Source organism: Dermacentor albipictus, chromosome 1, assembly GCF_038994185.2.
Source record: "Dermacentor albipictus isolate Rhodes 1998 colony chromosome 1, USDA_Dalb.pri_finalv2, whole genome shotgun sequence".
NCBI lineage: Eukaryota > Metazoa > Arthropoda > Arachnida > Ixodida > Ixodidae > Dermacentor > Dermacentor albipictus.
The window spans coordinates 143,684,273-143,702,656 of NC_091821.1; the positions used below are offsets into that span (position 1 = coordinate 143,684,273).

Here is an 18,384-nt window from a genome sequence, read left to right on the forward strand (position 1 = left end):
GGATGCTCCAGAGTAAGGTGCAGCGATTTTGAAATCACTCCTTTCGCCATGCCAGGCTTGCCAATGAAAATTTCAGTCCAAGTAGGATGATGTCATAAAGCAGACTTCACAAGCCTGCTATCTAGGAGGCGCTAGTATAGCCTAGCGGGTAAGACACTCAGCTTCTGAGCATGGGGTCGTAGGTTCAAAACTCGCTACCACCAACAAATTTCCTTTCGAATTTATTGTTTTTCTTTAAACATTAATTTTTTATACCGATATCCGAGGTGAAGTTAGAACGCAGGCGAGTGATTGCTCCCACAAGGAACGCACTGATAACACAGGCTTCCAAGAGTGAGGATGGCGTCGCGGCGATGCCCTCTCTTCTGGCATGCCAGCGCATCAGCAGGTGTTCCCTTTCACCTGCTCTGCTCCCACGAGGCGCACAAGTGACATCGCGTCACGGCCAATGGCAATTTAGGTGCTGCTGCAGACGCCCAATGGGCCATTTGCTCAATAGGCCATTTTAAGCTTTCGCATCAAAATTAAATGTGTAAAATGATATGGAACAATGGCTTTCATACAGCAAAATCCCAGTTTACTGCGTATTGTCAAAGCTTTGATTTAGTTTATGCCTCTGGTATTTCAGCTACATGGTGTTCTGTTGCAAACTTTATCCTAAATTCAAGGCGCTACACATAATTTCAATCACCTTCACATGCCACGTTCAAGAGGCCACTCCTAAAGCATGTTTTTCAGTAATTTAATATTGGTGGCACTCTTTTCGAATGTCTCTATGTTTAGGCACATCTCAATCCAGCCACGAAATGATAGCACTGCTTACATAATTATCACATATGCATCATACATTGCAATGCCATGTCAATGCTAGTTCTCGGGCATGAACAGCTTCATGCATCAGCAAAATACTGTCGCACTGTAACGTAAGAAAATTTGACAAGCTTTCTGTTCCTCATTCAATGCTTTTCATCACTTAAAATAAAAGGCATGTAATGTTTACATGGGGAATAGTGAAAATTTATGTATACCAGCAGTTTCTCACTGGTTGAGTTGGCACATAGATGTGAGTGAACAGGAAACCAGTGAACAGATGGTTACACAAGAAAAAAAGTGGACAGGAAGAGCATTAGACTTACTCAAGTCTAGCCCTCATCCTGTCCCTTCTTCCCTTGTGTAAGTATTTGTTCATTCATTCATCTCGATGCAGTCTGTATAAATGAGTCTAAAATACACGGGCCTCCGCAGGCATTGTTTATTTTCATGCTCTCCATTGTTGAGACAATGCCTTTCCATATTAAAATACCAGGTGACTATGCACACACACTCTCCAGACAGTAACACCGTAAAACAGGCTTATTTGGAGACCTGACACATTTATACTGTCCCACTCCAGACAGAACATTACCGGACTCTTGGTATACAAAATGTGGTGGAAGCTGCTGACACATAAACAGAGGATACCTCACCCACCCACTCATTCAAAAACACATGCGCGCATTCACATATGCAATGCCCGTGATAGCACTGTTCTGCATATTCAGGTGAATTTCTAGAAGATGTGGAAATTAGCTGCATGAAAAATTCAACAATTAGAAAGATTCACTAATTTGTTTCTTCTTTAGAACACATGTTGAAATTCTAAAATCATTGCCTAACAGTAGTGAAGTCTTCTCAGAAATCTTAAGACTAACCCCAGCTGAGATATTTGTCCCCAAAATATTCTTTGCATTATCATCACAGTAAATATCATCCAAAACTGCCATAGGGAGGCTTTTGGGAAACTTAACTTGAACACTAACACATTTCGTATCAAATATTAAAGGGGACAGCAGCACCTTTTGAACACGGTGAGAAAACATTCACGATCTGTTGACAAGGCTACTATGAAGATGTGAGCCAATTATTATTCCACTGCATGCAGCTGACAGCCCACAACCTTGCATGAAATATTGGTTCCCATCCCGTCGTGTGGGCTTTCCAAGAAGCTCCTTCCTCATTACAAGTTACTGATGACACATACGAGATCATGCCCAGAAGTTCCACTAAGTCCTCTACTCTACTGTCCCTTGATGTTGTTTATGTCACCAGACTCAACCTATAGACCTTTTCAATGAGAACTCTTTGCGTGATGTAATGCCCTCTGTACTTATAGTTATACGTCAGCCTGCCACAAAAGCACTGATGAAGCTGCAGCGCGTGCCTTTGTATTCACGCATAACAGTGCAGAGAGGAGATGCTTCCCCCCCCCCCCCCCCGATGGAAAAGTCTATACTGTGCCCCTCTGCTGCCACTTAGACAGGCAAGGACAGCGCTTCTGCTGCCAGAGGTCATGCTATGCGACACTTGACAGCCTTTGCACCCACCTGACTGAAGACAACAAAGCGCCTTTGATCCAATTTGCTAGCCTCCATGTTGTGGCATAGTTTCTTACCAGCTGAACTTCCACGTAACAATATTGTTCACTCTCTCCTGCTGCTTTTGAGGCCCCCTCTATTATGACCCAATCATGGCATCATAAACCCACGCGACAGCTTATAGATACCATTGGGAAATTGTTCATGATCAAGAGCCACCCTCGATCAAAATTCATACACCCTTCCACTTTTTAAAGGGGCACTAAAGGCAAATACTAAGTCGATGTGGACTGTTTAAATACCATTCCAGAAATCTGAACACTTGTTTCACGCCAAAAAAAAAAGATACTTATTTTACGAGAAAATTGCATCTCAACGGTCCTAATACTTTTTCGTAATTCAAATCTCCCACCATGCAACCGGGGGAGTGGTGACGTTACATATGGCTACACCACCCTCTGCTGCTGTCGGTGATTAAAACGGTGAACGACAGACGGCAGTACCCAGCCAAGACAGAGCAGTGGTTTCACCGCTGCAACTGCTATTCGGTCAGTTGGCGTAGACAGTTCGGGCATCCCGCGACATCACATGGAAGTTGAATTATCTGCTACTTGCAGTTTGTGCAAGTTTAACAAGCCAGCAAATCCAGTGCAGCACTACGGGATAACGAAACTACTGAAACACAAAAGCGTGGGCAGCGCGGAGTCCAGCGAAAACAAAACCTTTAGACTGCGCGCGTCGTCGTCAAGGGTAATTTCAACGAGGCTTTTTCTAAAAATGAAATAGAACTGGACAAGTAGCATTTTATTTCATCTTATAATACAACACAAGCAAGTTTTTTGCAAAGAGTGATTGAGTACCAGTGACACAATTTACCTGAGAAGTGCTTTCATCATCTGGAAAGTACGTACTTGAATGTCATGGGGAAGTCTCTAATGATGTCCTGCATTTACTTGAATTTTTCGATTATTAAGGCTCTCTTCACAATAACATTGATGCCTTAGCGATTCTCGAGCACTAATCCATCACCTTAGCTTGACTTAATATTTGCCTTTGGTGTCTCTTTGAACTGATGGAAAAGTAGCAGTTGCAAGTCCTATTTTGCTACTTGCCTATCCTGCTACTGCTCCTTTGTCATTCTCCAGCACCTTTGCCAGATGTCAACCTGGAATGCTTACCAAGTGCACCATGGAAACAAGTAAGAAAGGAGCCATAGGCAGGGAATTGCTACCGATGCAGCCCCAGCTGAGCAGGAACGTTTTAAAGAGGAATCAGACACGCAAACATTGCTCCCTCTAGATCTTCTCTGTTTTTAGTTCCTTTTCAAAAATTTCTACAGGAATAGGTTCACTGAATGGGATCACACCTATTCCAGCACGTTCTCAGTTTTCAAGGAAAGATGTTGCAGGGCCCCTTTAAGGACATATCTCGAACGTGGTGCTAATCTTAAAATTTCTGCTAACCAGAATTGACTTCACTACTGCTTGGCTTCAACTTCATGACCACAACATGTGCCCGTAATTCAGGAACAAAGAAGTTCATTAGTGAATATATTTACTTAGCCAATAAGTGCCATTTGTCATTGCGAGAAATGTGGCCTCTTTAGGTAATCCATCTGAACACTGCGATTGTGCTATAATTAAGCAAGACCACTCGAATGTTATGCAGCACATTGCCTTCAATCCTTTTTAAGGTTAACTGGAAAGAAATTACGTAAAATATCATTCCTGAATATGAAGTCTGACGCATGTGGAACTGTACGTAAATGGTTAATAATTTTCTTGTCGTGAACTTTCCAGGAAATTGACACTTGTTTGACCCAGACCACTGCAACAAAAAGCACCCGTGACCCGCATTTCAAAGACGTACCACAAGAGCATGCAGTATCAGCATGCCGGCTCACCGCATGGTGTTACATATTCATCTCTGTGTTCAGGCAAAGACAAGTGATCTCTAGAACAATCAACATGAGATCATTGCTTTGTCCACATACCTGGAAATGTTGCTTTCAGCATCTAACCAAACTATTATCACAAAAATGGGCTCTCACATTCGGAACTTATCAGTTGTTATTAAGAGTGAAATTGAAAAGCGGTTAGGCCTCCGAGCGGCCTTCAAGTCACAGTATGCTGGATGCTATCTTTTAAAAAGTCTGTACGAAGTAAAAATGAAAGCTATATACAGTTAAACCTCGATATAACGAAGTAGGTAAAATTGTCAATTTGCTTCGTCATATCAGAGGGTGATAAGAATCTCTAGATTCGGGCAGTCCGCCAATGGGAAACAGACCCTGTCAACCTTTAATTGCTGAACTCTGTCGAATGAGGCTAGCTTAGCAGGACTCTTTGAGGAACTATCAGACATTGTTTGGGATATCATCAGTTTTAGCGAGATTAAAAGAACTGGAGAGGCTTATACATTGCTGAATAATGGCCATGTCCTCTGCTATAGAGGTCTTCCAGATAAGAAGCAATACGGGGTAGGATTCCTAATCTGTAAGGATATAGCAGGCAACATTGACGAATTCTACAGCATTACTGAAAGGGTAGCTGTAGTCGTAATCAAACTTAATAAGAGGTAAATATTAAAGGTAGTACAAGCCTACGCTCCAACATCCAGTCATGATGATGAGAAAATAGATCAGTTTTATGAAGATTTTGAATTAGTGATGAGAGAAGTGCAAACTCAGTATACTGTAGCAATGGGTGACTTCAATGCAAAAGTGAGGAAAAAGCAGGCTGGTGAACAAGCAATTCACAACTATGCCGCTGATTCTAGGAACGCTAGAGGAGAGGTGCTGATAGAATTCGCAGAAAAGAAGCTTCTAATAATGAACACCTTTTTCGGGAACCGTAGCAACAGAAAGTGCACCTGGAAAAGCCGTAATGGTAAAACAAGAAATGACATTGACTTCATACTTTCTGCTGATCCCAGCATAGTGCAAAATGTAGAAGTGACATTTAGGATAAAGTGCAGTGATCATAGGTTAGTCAGGGCTAGGATTCACCTCAATTTGAAGAGAGAAAGCATAAAATTGGTCAAGAAGAAAGAGGTTAACCTAGAAGCAGTAAGGGTAAAAGCAGACAAATTCAGGCTGATACTTGCAAACAGATATGCAGCCTTAGAACAGAGACATGAAGATGATAGAAATAATGAATGAAACCATAACTAGCCTGGCTTCAGAGACAGCAATTAAAGTGGGAGGCAAGGCACCAAGGCAAGCTTTACCAAGTAACAAAGTACCTAATAAAAAAACGACAAAGAATGAAAGTGTCCAACTCAAGAGAAGACAGAATTCGCGGAACTGTCAAAACTGATAAACAAGGTGAAAATAAGTGATATTCGAAACTATAGCGTGAGAAAAACTGAAGAAACCGAAAAAAATGGACGCAGCCTGAAATCAGTGAGAAACTTGGTATAGGACAAACCAAGATCTATGCACTGAAAGATAAGCAGGGTAATATCATCAGCAATCTCAAAGATATAGTAAAACAAGCGGAAGAATTCTATACTGACCAGTACAGTACCCAGAGGAGTCAGGATATCTCAATGAGAAACAGTATTGAACAGGATACAGAAACTCTATAACTAGCAATGAGGTCAGAAGGGCCTTCCAAGACATGAAACGAGGAAGAGCGGCAGGAGAAGATAAAATAACAGTCGATTTGATCAAAGATGGAGGAGAAATAATGCTTGGAAAACTGGAGGCTCTTTATATGAAGTGTCTATCAACTGTAAGGGTCACAGAAAACTAGAAGAATGGAAACATTATACTAATCCACAAAAAGGGAGATCTTAAAGAATTGAAAAATTATGGGCCCATTAGCTTACTCCCAGTATTATACAAAAAATAGTTACCGAAATAATCTCCAATAGAATAAGGGCAACAATGGATTTTAGTCAACCAAGGGAAGAGGCTGGCTTCAGGAAGGAATACACTACAATGGATCACATCCATGTCATTAATCAGGTTATCGAGAAATCTGCAGAGTACGATAAACCTCTCTATATGGCTTTTGTAGATTACAAAAAGGCATTTGATTCTGTAGAGATACCAGCAGTCATAGAGGCATTATGTAATCAAGGAGCGCAGAATGCTTACGTAAATACTTTGGAAAATATCTACAGAGGTTCTACTGCTACCTCAATTCTGCACACGAAAAAGCCGGAAGATATCTATAAAGAAAGGGGTCAGACGGGGAGACACTCTCTTCAATGATATTCACTGCATTCTTGGAAGAAGTATTGAAGCTATTAAACTGGGAAGGCGTAGTAGTAGTAAGGATCGACAGCGAATACCTCAGCAACCTTCAGTTTGCCAATGAGATTGTTCTACTCAGCAACAATGCAGACGAATTCCAACAAATGATTGAGGACCTTAACAGAGAGAGTGCAAGAGTGGGGTTGAAGATTAATATGCAGAAGACAAAGATAATCATGAATAGCCGGGCAAGGGAACAAGAGTTCATGATCACCAGTCAGTCTCTAGAGTCTATGAAGGAGTACGTTTACCTAGGTCAATTATTGACAGGGAACCCTGATCGTAGGAAGCTAGACTTCACTCCTGCTCATTTCCTTTCCATTTTTCCTTTTTCTTTGGTTATTTTTCTGATTTGTAGCCTTTACATGTATTTTTGGCTTGTTCTGTTGCGAATGCCTGTAACTACTGTTTTAATTCTACGACTACCTAATGACTTTATATTATTTTGCAGTTTACTACATTTACTTTGTGAAATCTATAACCTTCCATTTAGTGATTACTGTATTGCGGTTTTATGCTGTGTATTTCCTCTGATGTGAACATTTTCTGAGATCCCCTTTCAGCCACATGCTCTGGGACCTCCTTCTGTATACTTGTGTACAGAGGCCTAGCAGGGGCGGGGGAAGGGGCTTATGGGGGGGGGCTTAGAACCATACGTATGTGTATGGTTCTCTGTGGACCAAGCGTCTCACGTTTTTTTCGATATTCCTTCGGTAGCCACATTAGGTACACAAAGTAGGCGTTCAATTGTGGCCAACATATCTTCCTTGGGGTTATTTAATTTCGGTGCCCCCACCCACAAAAGGAAAAAAGTACATTGTTGCATGGTGAAAGTTCAATTTTGTTACTTCTTCCTTTGCAGAAAGTAATGGGCCACGGGACGCTTCATTTGCTGGATACTCTTATTATATTGTTGCGATGGCAATTATATGGACACTCCAAGCACATTCCTGGCATCACCGTCACGCTCATGTTTCGTATAAAGTCCAAGGGCGCTAACGTCGCCATCGCGCACCGCATGCTGTATGTGCGAGTGAAAGTGTAAGGAGGGGTGGGAGGGGGGTCCAACCATGGTGGCTCAGTCCTGTTTGCGCAAGGGAGAAAAGAGGGGAGGAAGCGCGCCGCCTTCCGTCGCGCGCGGCGCATCAGAGGGAGTAGAGAGAGGGGGGCGAGAGGGGCTGTGGATTCTGTGATCGGTGAATCTGTATTTGTGCGACATGTTTATTTGCCTTGTTTGACGCATTATATACAGTAACTTTTTCGTAGATACGTTGATTTATTGGGGACTTATACGTATACTTAAATATCTTGTTGCGCGGTTTTGTGTTACGTGCAGTGAACTTAGTTTGCATGGACACTTTTTTGCCCTTTATGAAGCTGTATCTTCGCATTTGTATATTCCATTGCATCTTGGCATTTATAAAGTACGAGGGCAAGTCAAATGAAAGTGAGCCAACCCACCCCGCGCAATAATCGTTCAGTCCCTTATCTGTGAGGCATGCGCGTAGCACACAGGCATCTCTCATTTACAAGAGTGACACGCAGGTGTGAGGATATATTGTAGCGTTCCAAGTTAAAGGATACAATAGGCGGAAGGTATTGCTATGGAACTGGCGTCCATCTTGTATACCATTTTATTCTCACTTTCTTCTTCTCTTTTCCTGAACCCAGACTCCTGCGCTTCTTCATCTTCTATTCCAAGGCTCATACCGCTTCACCCTTCCAAATTTCTTTTGCTAACCCCTCCTGGGGTAATACTTGAAAACGTTTCCAATCGAAGCACATTCAACTGAGCCACATTCGCCAATGTACCACACAGTCTTCAATATTCCTTTCTGAGTGGCTGTCTTTGTCACAGAGTAAGGACCATAAAATTTGGCATTGGATTCTCTTACTCCTTTCCTAACTAGAATGAGGTCGGTGACTTGAATGTCTGGGATATCTGAGCAATGTCTCTTGTCGAAATTTTTTTTCATTCGTTTACGGTACCTCTCCTCCTGCGATTTCTGTTTCCTCTCCTCGACGATCTTGAGATTTTCTAACAGCCTAAGTTCACGGTCCGCCTGAAGAATAGGGGTTTCTCCTGAAGAAGCGAATTGCAGGCTGCATCCCAAGCCACTGGTGTAGGAGCGATTGTGATGTCTTACAGCTGCTTCTAAAGAGCATTTCCAACCACCAGGGAAACTATCGTACATCCTGATGTATTGTTTAACATCTCGTATAGCACGCTCTGCAAGCCCGTTCGCTGCGGGATGGTATGGCGCACAGAATTTGATTGATATATTGTGGTCTCGAGCCCATCTTGCTAGCTTTTCACTCTTGAACGCTGGACCGTTGTCACATACAATTGTCTTGGTTGTCCTAAACATATCCCGTTCGAGAAGGGCGATGACACTATTCGCATCTTCTTTTCCTGCCCGTGCCGCGACCATCCTGGTGCATTCATCTATGGCCAGAAGAAAAGCTTGCGTTTTTCGGACTCCTTCTCGTTTCTTATTTAGCTCGGCGAAATCCAGATGTATAACTTCAAAAGGCACGTTCGAGTGGCAAGGTATTATCATGGCGTCCGTAGGCTGCTTATATTTCACTTTGTTGACTTGACAAATGTGGCATGAACGAACGTATCGATTGACGTCTTCTTTCACGTGAGGCCACGTAAATCTCTTGACTAGCTTGTTGTAGGTGCGCCAAAATCCGTCGTGTCCTCCAGATTCTGGGCTATCGTGGTACAAATAAAGCACCCTGGAAACCAGCGTTGGCGGGACTTGATAGCGACCTTCCCTAAAAATCAATTGTTCAGTGCCTTCCCACAATTTAATTTTATTGATTTCTTCCGATTGTTCGTTGTTGGCCTGTATCATCAGTCTAGACAATGCGTCTGCATCAGTCAAAAGGGGTCCAGGTCTGTGGGAGATGGTGAAATCGAACTGCTGCAAATAGTTCACCGATCTGGCGATACGTCCCTTAGGTTGGGTCATATTCAAGAGATGAGTGAGGGCATGGTGATCGGTGAACAAAGTAAACTTCGCACCTTCTAGGTACGTACGGAAGTACTGAATGGCTTTAAGGACTGCAAGAGCTTCCTTTTCAGTAGTGGTGTAGTTGACTTCAGGTGGCTTGAGGGTGTAGCTGTAGTAACCTACTACGTGTCGCTTTTTTCGGCCGGATGCTTCTGGACATTTCTGGTACAAGACTGCACCTGTCCCATAGTGTGAGGCGTCGGTATTCAGTTCAAAGGGTAAAGTGAAAACTGGTATGCGTAGAATAGGGTCAGCAGAGATTCTGTGCAGCAGATCACGGTAGACTCTCTCACATTCCTCATCCCACTCAAATGGAACTTCTTTCTGTGTTAGGCGCGTGAGGCATCTTGTTTTGATGGCAAAGTCTTTTATGAAGGGTCTGAAATGTCCTGCTAATCCCAAAAACACACGCAATGAGTGTACGTCATATGGTTTTACCAGTTGGGACATCCTCTCGACGGACTCTTGTTTCGTGCTTTTGGTAGTCCCATCAAAGACTCTTCCAAGAAACACCACTTTTTTTTTAAAGAACGCACTTTTCTTAAAATTAACCTTGAGGTGTGCCAAGCTCAAGGCATTTAATACCTGGGACAGGTGTTCCTGATGCTCCGTCTCTGTTTTGAAGAAGACGATAATATCGTCTATGTACACGTTACAAAAGACACCTATAGTCGGATACAACTTTAGAAAAAAGGGGGCGTTTACTCCTCCGACGCGGATGCACACGAGCATCCACCAATGGGCGCGCACTCTGGACTGACGTCATGAGCCAGACGGCCGGTGACCCCGCCGACGGAGAAGATGGTCGCCCGCGCTTCGAACTGGGCCAAATCGCGTCAGCTCTGTGCTTCAGCGATAAACGCATTGTTTTATATAAGTACTTTTTCAATAGCAACTGATTTATTTTAAGCTTGGAAAACGAGTAGTAGATACGCCGTGTACATGCGAACAAGCGCAAAAGCCATGCAGAGCTGCTCTTTCTACTTTTGTGACTTGCAATGAAGCTAAAGAGCAGACGACGGGCAGCGTTGTAGAAGGCACGGTGTTATTTTTCTGTCGCTATCCGGCATGTGCTGTAGCACATGAGAGCTCTGCTTAACCAGTCATCAAAATACAAAAGTCTTTATTTATACCGAGAATTGCGCGTTTCAGGAGCACGATTTTTTTGGCGGGACTATTTTAGTCGCGGAGGCACTCGGCTGTCGCGCTTCGGTCATCTGGGCGGGGCCTCTCCTTTTTTCTAAAGTTGTATCCGACTATAGGAAAGGCTTCAGGACTTCGTTCATAATCTTCTGGAACCATGCTGGTGAGTTTTTCCAGCCGAAAGGAAGCCGGTTATACTCGTACAGGTCGAAGGGCATGATAAAAGCAGTGTACATTTTTGTTTCTTCGGTTAGCGGGATCTGCCAGAAACCTTTGCATAAGTCAATACGTGAAAAACATCAGCAACCACCTGTCTCATCTATAATCGTGTCTATCTTAGGCATGGGAAATGGTATAAGTTCTGTCTGTCGGTTGAGAACCCTGTAGTCTGTGCACAGTCTGAAAGTTCCATCTTCTTTCGGTGCAATAGTTATGGGAGAGGCGAAGGGTGACACCGAGGGCCGGATTATATTGGCGTCTAGCATCTCCTGCAATTCCTTCTTCAACCATATCTTGCGCTCTCTTGACATGTTGTAAGGTGATTTTCGGATGACGGTCTTGTCGGTTAGTTCGAAAGGCACCTTGTGTGACGTCATCGCCGGTGGATAGCTTCCTATGCATACCAGTTCAGGATAGGTCGTTGCAATATCCTCCGCACACTTGACAACTCGCAGGTTATCTTTTCTATCCGGCTGTGTCTCTTGCCTTGATAACCCTTCCACTAAAACCGCATCGTCCCAGTATACGTTGATTTTTAGTTTCTTTATATCTGGTCTGGATAGCAGAAAGTCATACGCCACCCCCTCAATCACCAGTACTTCACTCTCTATGTCATGACCTTGGAACTCGATGTTTACTGAGGCCCACTGATTATGCATTGTCACTTTTCCATCGTAGCCTTGCACCCGTAGTACTCTTCCACTATGCAGGTGACTTGCATCTACCAGCTTGGCATTTATTATAGACACAGAAGCACCGCTGTCAACCAAAGCCATCATATGTCTGTTTCCCACTTTGACAGGGATGTGAAGTAGGCTAGAGCAAGTTAAATAAACAGTCTCAGTTGTGGTCATCGGGTCGGACTGATCACCCTTGTTTATCAGTTTTTTGTCGGCGGAGCCTCTTCAGCGTCCGAAAGTAGGGGGACAGGGTCGCTGTCGACGTTATTCACCCGACCTCTGGGAGCGCGCCAACCCAAGTTCTCTGTGCCGCCTGCAAGGCGGCGCGGTTCTCGCTGATTACGGCTTGACCAATCCGCACCGGACCGTGTGAAGTGACTGCTTGAGCGAGCGCTTATATTTTCTTCTGAAGTAAATGGTATGTCGTGAAGGCACTCCAGGAGCCCGTCCATAGTTTTAGGTGACCGTATTTGCACTTGCTTCAGGACTTGCGCGTGCAGTTCGTGCATTATTAGTGCTACTACGGCAGAAGGAGGAAGCATAGGCTCGGCCAGCTTTAAAAGGCGGCGTTTGTCAAAGAAATATTCGACGAGGGAGCCTTGCTTGAATTTAAAATTAAGCGCGGCATCCCACCTTTGCACTGGGTTGCTTCGGAATGTCGTCAAAAATTTTTCTTTCCACTGATTCCAAGAGTTGCCAGCCTCTTCAATAATGTGCAAATCATACCACTTCCGTGCAACACCGCTTAAGTAACTACGCATGTTAGTAATCTTGTCCTCATTAGAGTGCCAGTTGTTCTTCCCAGCGGCATATTCATAGAATTCAAACCAACCTTCTGGACTTGAAGACATGCCGTCGAATGCATCGGGTTCTACAATATTAGTCACCGGCTTCTCAGCGTTTAAAGAGCTTATAAGCGATGCCACCAGCTGGTTCTGTTGCGAAATCTGTTCTTGTTGTAGCCGAAGAGCTTTGAAAACGAGGCTCACCTTTTCCATCGACGACTGTGATCCAGAGTCCTTTCGACGCATCGGTTGAAGAACTAATTCGTCGAAGATCGCCAGACGCAAGTTCACTTGCACAGCACCCTTCCGACGTAGTTCATCAGTGTCCATGGAAGCCTTCTCTAAAACCAGGTTCACGAGTTCTGCTGAGTTGAGTTCGCGAGGTAGTTCCACCGCCGGTTCATCTTCAGCTTGGTATCTCGAAAAGATGATCTTCTCTGCGGAGGTCTCCTCAAGGAAAAATGTCACCCACATGTTGGAGTCCGCTGTCAGCTGCGCCAAAATATTGTAGCGTTCCTAGTTAAAGGATACAATAGACGGAAGGTATTGCTATGGAACTGGCGTCCATCTTGTCTACCATTTTATTCTCACTTTCTTCTTCTATTTTCCTGAACCCAGACTCCTGCGCTTCTTCATCTTCTATTCCAAGGCTCATACCGCTTCATATATGTTCTTTAATGCTCTCATACACTGGGCTGAACATGGTTGCGTGACATAATGGACGCTCCAAAAGTTGAACAACGTGGTGTCGTGAGGTATTTTGACAGCTGAAAGTGTTTCCCAAAAAGAAATTAGTCGCTTTGTGGGTGCCACGTACGTTGTACATTGCATTTCATTGGCCACTGTGAAGCGTTGGAGCAAACGGTTCAAAGAAGGACGTGAAAGTTGCGAAGATGATCCAAGACTGGGCCAAAGCAACCGTGCAATCACCCCCAACACAATTGCAAAGGTTGATGAGCTGATTATACAAGAACGAAGGATAGGCACCGATAAACTGGTCGAGCGTGTGAACATCAGCCATGGTTCGGTTCACGCCATAATTCATGAACATCTCTGTCATCGGCTTTTGTTTGTGCAATGGGTGCCAAATATTTTGAACCACCGCCAGAAGACGGAGAAGTTCGGCGCTGCCTTGACTGATCTGATCCGGTGTCACAATGAGGGTGACGACTTCTTGTCTGTAATTGTTATCTGGGATGAACCATGGTGCCACTACTACGAGCCTGAAACACGACAGCAAAGCTTACAGTGGAAACATTCAAATTCACCACGCTCCCCAAAGAAAGCAAAGGCCATCATTTCCGCCGGAAAGGTGTTGACTTTTTTTTTTCGATCGTCAGGGACCATTACGGATGGAATTTGCTAAGTCTTGAGAGACTATCACTTGTTTCCGATACTGTGAAACGCCAGAACGGCTACACGTTGCAATCAAGAAGAAACCATATGGAAAATTGACGAAAAGGCTCATCTTGTTCCACGACAATGCCCGTCCCCACATCGCTGATGTATTTAATACAAAACTGGCAACCTTCAAGTGGGAAATGCTGCAACATCTGCCGCACAACCCAGATCTGTCACCTTGCGACATCCACATTTTGGGGCAAACGAAAAAAAAAGAAAACAGCTCAAGGGAACCACACTCGTGTCGGACGATGACATGAAAGAGTCAGTTGCAGACTCTTTGAAGCAGCAACACAAGGAATTTTATGAGACCGGAATCACGCGACTCCTTAGTCAATGGGAGAAATGTGTAAATGCTCATGGAGACTACTTTTAAAAAAGGTACCCCGTTTGTGATATATTCGCATTGGCTCACTTTCATTTGACTCACTCTCGTATATTTTGCAGAACTGCTTTTTATACGTGCTCTCTGTTGCGACTATAATTTCGGTGCAATTACTCATGATACACGACCGGTGACAGCTGCTCCTGCATAATACATTGGAACAAATGCCAGCGTCATCGATATTTTGCACTAGCCGTTGCATGCGTACATGAATGTAAACACAGTTCTTGAATGACAAAGTTTCATTAACATATTTGTCCTCAACTTGTTCATTTCATGGCCTTTGCATTTTTCATATCAGCGGCATGCACTGCTTTGCTTGTTTTGAACTGATCTAGTTCTAAAGTTGGCGTGATATTTTCTTTACTTATTAAATAGACAAAAAACACGGAAGCATTGATATCAGTTATTTTGGACACACTTTTTGGCACATACGAGTACATTCTTTTATGAATAATGATATATTTTATTTGTTTTTACAGTGCGTAGCATTCAAGAATTCATTTGCAGCATCTTTGGCAATGGCAATGCAATTATTATTCATGTATTTGATCCCTCGACAAATTGTTTAAGAGGAATCTAGCTCGAGCCCCACTCCGACGCGGCCTATTCAAATACCTGTAAAATGCAGAAATGCTTTTCTGAGATAACCTCTGGATCGCTTCTAATGAAATTTGTTGCATTTGAGAGAGAAAGTTAAATTGTAGTGTCTGTTGGAAGCGGAATTTTGATTTAGGGCCTTAATTTTGCTTAAAATATTTCGAAAAATGTGAAATTTGAAATTTGGAAGTGTAAACAGCATCTATTATAACAGTCAAAGCGGACAAATTTGTTATGTCAAATTGTATCTCACATGAATTGGTTACGTTGTGTACAAGGCTTCAGGAAAAGCAGTGCTTCCATAATACTAAATTTTTATATTCATGAGTAACATATCAATTTTGTCTGCTGTAGATGCCCTATTCGATGAAATTCACAGAATTGTGATATAATTTTTCATTGTTGAGTTACAGAGCTTTAAACTTTATAGTTTCGTTTTATGAAAATTTGCGATTTTGGCCAATTTTTAATAAAAAATTGATGACCTAAATGAAAAATTCAAAACCAGCCGTCACTAGAACCCCGCCCCCCCCCCTTCACCCCTAAGTGTTTCTTTTAAATGCAACAGACTTCGTCAAATTTGGTGCAGTGGTGGCCGAGAAAAACGAATTCCCCTTCTACATGTATTTAGATAGGAGCACCCGAGCTAAAGCTTCCTCTTAAGGAGGATGCTGAGTCGCCGATCGATTTTTCTTACACGGAAAGGGGCTGCAGAATTTTCCGAATTATCGGGCAATAAAAAAAAAGCAAATTTGGAGGAGAAAACAATTAATTTTGATGAATCCGAGAGTCTGCAACGAATGATGCGGTTTCATGCCACGTCGAGGATATCTTCACGTAGGCGGTACGAATCAAGCGAAGCCAACCACGCTTTTGTGTTCACTCTACCCCCGCAGTTGATGGCGTCGCCCACACTGGAACACTATCATGAAAAGCACCGGCAGCGGGGAGCGAATGCTTCGTCTGCCTCTCGCTCCAGAGCGTCACCGAAACTCGAGATTACGCAACCTTCAATACTTAACATGCGGGAAGACAGCTGCCATGATTCCACGACGACTCGGCATGCTCACTCTTTGCACACGCGGCAGATTACCTCTAAAGCAGCGTGCGCGGCTGCGTATGCGCTCAGCCGCGCTTACAGCCATGCGCAGCCATGGCCGTGACGCACGCCAGAAGTCACGAAGCGCCAATTTACTCCCTCAGCCGCTCGTGCGCGCTTGAACGCGTTACCGCGTATTACCGCGAACGAGCACCCCCCTCTCTCTTCCATTTGCTCGGGCGGGAAAGCGGCCCCGTGCGTGAAGCCACCATCTTTCCTTCTCACCCTCGCACTCCTTCACTAGCACCTAAAGCACAAAGTGCGCCGGCGCGACAGGATCTTATCACACTTGGACACATGATGCTACTTGACTTAGGCGGTCGCTCTTGTCACACCCGCGCGCGATTTCACAGGTGTTTGCAAGCACTCGCTTTTAATTCAATCCTTTGACCATCTGCGTCCGCGGAAGTTTCCATTTGTCTCAGCATTCCTTTGCTGCAGAAGCGGAATTTCATTACATTGAAATTGCATACAAACAAACATCGTTATATTGAGGTTCTAATTACATGGTGTTCTATGGACAAGAGGTTATGAAAAGTTAAATACTACGTCATATCGAGAATTTCGTTATACTGAGGTTTAACTTTCTCTCTCTCTCTCTCTATACATACATACATACATATATATATATATATATATATATATATATATATATATATATATATATATATATATATTGTCACGTGGTGGTGACATTGAAGAACACAGTAGTATTACTGTGAAAGACAAAACTAACTTTTATTGGGCGAACCTGTGCCCACAAAAACAGGCTACACTTATAGCACAACGATAGCGGCGAACACGGTCGGCGATCGGCGAAAATCTGATCAGTGGGTCAAGCGCGTCCGCTTTTATACAGCAGTCGTCGAATGTTCCAGACTAATCGTTCGGACCCGCGTGCCTTCCACAAAGTTCTACACCATTCACGTCAGGTGATGAAATCAGATAACATAAGGTTCGGCAACAACAGACAGCGGATAGAAGCATCGATAACTTTCCAGAAACTTCACATACGTGCAGGCGCGTCCCACGCTGTGCGATTACATTTGTTAGGCGGCGAAACGTGGTCGCCCGATAAAGATAAGTACATGTGTCAAAATATATATATATATATATATATATATATATATATATACACTTTCCAGACTATACATGTTTAAAAGGTAAAATTTATTGTGCTGCAGGCTATAGAAGACTTTGAAGATCATAGTCCAATACGATAAAGAACAAGGCCCAGCTGCATCTGAAACATTATACCATGCTAAGTCACATATTCATATCAACTTATGCTGGTTGTGGGGATCTTAAAAGAAAAAGCTTACTTACAGCTCAAATTCGTCACTGTGGAATATACAGAAGGTGCAGGCAATCTAAGGAAGAATCTTATTTTATTGTATGGCGAGAGCGCTACTGGTACGAGGTTTGAAGAAGGTATGAATCGGACACACCTTTTGAAGTGCTCGTACCAGTAGTGCTGCCGCCATGCAATGAATGTGCACAAACTCGCCCTTTTTTTCAATTCTGATGCAGTTATCTTAAGCCCAAGTTCATACCTGTGGTCTCTACAACGGGTGTAGAATTCAGTCTGAAAAATGCAGAGTGAGTGCACATGCATATGCATATAGAGGGTGTCTCAGCTAACTGTAACCAGAGTTGAAAAATATGTGAATGCCATGTAGCTTGGCAGAACCAAGGTAATGTTGTTCGTCGTTGCTTGGAGGTACTCAATTTTTTTCATTCTGCCTAATTAGGTAACCAGCCTAATTAATGAACTCTCAAATATAGTTAGATGAAAAGTGTCAATGAGAAAATTGTACAGCAACATGAAAAACTCCCGATACAGCTTTCTGTTGCTTAATGCGTGCTATATAACAGTGTTTTTCCAAGTGTGAAAGAAGCTCATAAATACACGCTAAGTGCCTCGAGTGGTCAGTCGCGCGGCAATTTTGTGTGCATTTGTAGGCTTCTTTCACACTCGGAAAAACACTTATGTAGCAGGTATTGAGCAACAGAAAGCTGTATGAGAAGTTTTTCATGTCACTCTACAATTTTTCCATTGACATTTTTCATCTAATTATAATATTCGAGAAGTTCATTAATTAAGTAAGACTAATTACCTAATTAGGCAGAATTTAAAAAATTGAGTATCTTCAAGCAATGACAAACAACATTATCTTGGTAATGTCCAGTTACGTGGCATTCGCATATTTTTAAACTCTCGCTAAAGTTAGTTGGGACACCCTGTATATGTGCTTTGTATGTACATGCACACTTTAATTTCTTTGCAATACCAAACAGACTCATCTAAAGACCACGCCCCCAACTTGCCAGCCCAAAATTAGGGAAAAAATTTCCAGTGGAGAAGCAATTGCATTCGCTGCCTCGATGCCGTGCGCGCTCTGCATACTTCCACGTGACACTACTGGATGGCGAGAGC

General features: G+C 43.3%; 1 protein-coding gene across 2 annotated transcripts in view; it reads right to left on the bottom strand.

Moving 5' to 3' along the window:
• The window catches only part of mnd (L-type amino acid transporter minidiscs), a 118,383-nt gene that overhangs the window by 25,431 nt on the left and 74,568 nt on the right, over positions 1-18,384 (bottom strand). The gene's annotated exons all lie outside the window — the stretch shown is intronic.